The sequence below is a fragment of the Macaca mulatta genome, chromosome 17, assembly GCF_049350105.2.
Source record: "Macaca mulatta isolate MMU2019108-1 chromosome 17, T2T-MMU8v2.0, whole genome shotgun sequence".
Taxonomy (NCBI): domain Eukaryota; kingdom Metazoa; phylum Chordata; class Mammalia; order Primates; family Cercopithecidae; genus Macaca; species Macaca mulatta.
This window is the reverse complement of record NC_133422.1, coordinates 91,786,441-91,789,795: the sequence shown is the minus strand read 5'-3', so window position 1 is coordinate 91,789,795 and position 3,355 is coordinate 91,786,441. Positions and strand designations below refer to the sequence as shown.

The 3,355-nt window shown below is 36.5% G+C and overlaps 1 non-coding gene across 1 annotated transcript; it reads right to left on the bottom strand.

Moving 5' to 3' along the window:
• Positions 1-632: 632 nt before the first annotated feature.
• LOC114673632 (small nucleolar RNA U13) lies at positions 633-731 on the bottom strand. The gene has a single exon (XR_003724405.2). It is a non-coding gene; the product is annotated as a small nucleolar RNA U13 (small nucleolar RNA).
• Positions 732-3,355: the final 2,624 nt, after the last annotated feature.

Genomic DNA, 3,355 nt, shown 5'->3' with positions numbered 1-3,355 from the left:
TCAATTATTAGCAGGCATTTGCTGCTATGTTCTGAAGGAGAGAGTGACTGAGCGCTACCGTGTCAAAACAAATGTCTTTCCATCAAAACCAGCTGCATAGTTAGTGGGGCCCAAAGCAAAAATGAATACGAGGTACCCCTAGATACAAAATATATTAAGAATTTCAAAATGATGACAGCAGAACATGAATTAGCCCAAGCATGGGGTATACTTCTTGTCTCAGTGCAAGATTCTGTATTACTGCATGGGTTGCACACTAACAAAGTCAGCCTTGCTTTCAAAGATTTAGGAAACTTTCAGGCTGGCCCATGAAATATGGTATGAGCCCTCTTCAGCAAATTCCTTGATGACAAAAACCTAGAGATGAAATAAAATAAAGAACTTAGAAATGAAAGCTCTGCCCTGGTGGTGAGCATTGAACTGATTTATAGATAAAACAAATTCTAAACAACTTTGGGAATTATGGTTACAGAATACAAATACTTGAAATAGGAAGAAGAATGAAATTGCTAATGCATTCAGCTAGCCCTGCAGGTAAGCAGTTGATACCACCTAAAATCATATTGCGTTTTTAATGAGATGTAGTGATTCTACACTGAGTGTTTTATTTAGTATCTTCCCTGGTATCTTCATGTGGGATTGGTAATGTGCTGACGTCTTAAGGTTTGAGGGAGGTACATCTCACACGTAGCATGAAAACCCAATTATCATGCTCTGAACCATAAAAGAATCTAGAAGACTCTAGAAGAATCTTTTGTTGGGAAATATCTCATGGAGTGAAGAAACATTTATGTGAGGATTAAGTGATCTCACTGGTTTTACTTCAGTTTATTTTTCTTCTATTAAATTTGGATAAGTTACATTTAATCTTTTTATTGAAAAATACATTATTTGGTTTTTACAAAAGTATGAATGTTAATGATTATTCACGTGTGATGGGATTTGAGTATTTTACCCTCATCTTTCTCATCTTTGCCTTTTCCATATTAATTAAATTATTTATGTGTCATATGTAATTTTTACAGAGGCTAAATTTAATTTTATTTAATTTAAAAAATTAAGTCAAATATTACCCCACCCAAAGGTTCCAGTCCAGGGAATTTTATTGGTGAAATCTATAACAACTTCAAGGAGCTGGGTTTCTGTATTTACATTGTTTGAAAGAACAGAGAGCTAGAAAATTTCCAACTTGTTCTACAACATATCATTGATACCAAACCAAGACAATTAACTACGAAAAAATGAAAGATATATCAATCACTTTGAATATAGACGCAACAATGATAAGTAAAATCTTTTCAGGTGGCCACACCCTTTCTAATCCAGCCATGTGGTGTGGGGGTGGGGGTGGGGGTGACAAGAGAGCTGTGTGGACATTGAGAGCCTAGCATGCTTTTGCATGGAAACCATGGAGATGTTCTCCTCCCCCGTCTCTGACACCCTGAATAACCTCTACTAGACTGAGGAAAATGGAGACCCAGAGGTACTAAAGAGGTCCCAGCGATGGGCAGAAACTAAACTGGACTGCTTGGGTTCAGACTGTGGTGTCTTAACTATCACCAGCCTTCTTCAACAGAGGCTACTGCCATGGGTTGCTAACGATGGCATAACAAGGGTAAGGCAGTGGAAGAAATCCACCCAGAGAATAGGTAATAAGGAGTGCAGTGCTTATACACAGTTTTGGAAACAATAATAAAGACAGTTAAACATTAGTCTGCTTTGTATTATCACCATGAGTCTGTAGTTTCAAACAATGTCAGTGATAAAATGCTCCTTTGTGAAAAAAATCAGTTCCTTCTATGTTTACATTTTTTAATAAGATTTCAAAAATTGTATTTATTTATTTATGTGAATTCACAGATGACAAAGTGTATATACTTATGGTGGACACTGTGATGGTTTGATATATGTATCAAACATACAGAATGTCTGAATCAAGCTAATGAACATATCCATCACCACACATACTTATCATTTTTGCGATAAAAACATTTAAAATCTACTCTCTTAGCAATTTTCAAGTATACTATACATTATTACTAATTATAGTTGCCATGCCACGTAACAGATCTCCAGAACTCATTCCTCTAGGCCAACTAAAACTTGGTATACTTCGACCAACATTTCCGCATTTCCCCAGCCCCTGGTAACCACAATTTCATTACCTATTCTTTAATAAACTGTGTTTAAATGAAGTTAATTCAGAGATCTCTCAGTTACACAGTCAGCCCTCAACATCTGCAGAATTAGCTACATGGGATTCTTTTATTTTTAATTAATTTATTTTTTGAGACAGAGTTTTGCTCTTGTTGCCCAGGCTGAAGTACAGTGGTGCAATCTCAGCTCACTGCAACCTCCGCCTCCTGGGTTCAAGAGGTTCTCCTGCCTCAGCCTCCTGAGTAGCTGGGATTACAGGTGCGCACCACCACGCTGGGCTAATTTTTGTATTTTTAGTAGAGACGGGGTTTTGCCATGTTGCCCACACTGCTCTTGAACTCCTGGTCTCATGTGATCCGCCTACCTCATGGGATTCTTTTCAAGAGTAATGTTGTACTGGTTTGGAAAAGTTTGAGTTTGCTTCAGGAGCTGTTTGTGTCACCACATATTCTGTGTTTAAGCTGCAAGTTAGAAATAAACAGTGATAGCACAATGATTATAATGACAAAGAAAATTTATGTTATTCCAATTCTATCAATCCATGTGATTTCTTGGACTTTTTATTTGGATTTAAAATTTGGATAGACATATGTAGAAGAATAAAACTGTACCCCTATCTCTCACTGTATACAAAAATTAATTCAAGATTGATTAAAGAAGTAAATGTAAGACCTAAAATTATAAAAATTGTAGAAGCAAACCTAGGAAAAACAATTCTAGACAATGATCTATGCAAAGAATTCATGACTAACAACACAAAGCCAAATGCAACAAAAACAAAAACAGACAAATTTAACTCAACTAAAAAGCTTCTGCATAGCAAAAGAAATAACAGTGAACAGACAGCCCACAGAATGGGGGAAAATACTTGCAAATTATACCTCTGGCAAAGGGCTAATATCCAGAACCTAAAAGAAACTCAAACAGTTCAACAACAACAAAAATAACAAAACCTATTCAATAGTACACAAAAGATATGAGCAGACATTTTACAAAGATATATAAATGGTCAAATGAAAAGCATATGAAAAAATGCTCAACATCAGTAAACATCAGAGAAATGGAAACCAAAATCATAATGAGATACCATCTTACACCACTCAGAATGGATATTATAAAAAAGTCGGGCCAGGCACGGTGGCTCACGCCTGTAATCCCAGCACTTTGGGAGGCCAAGGCGGGCAGATCACAAGGTCAG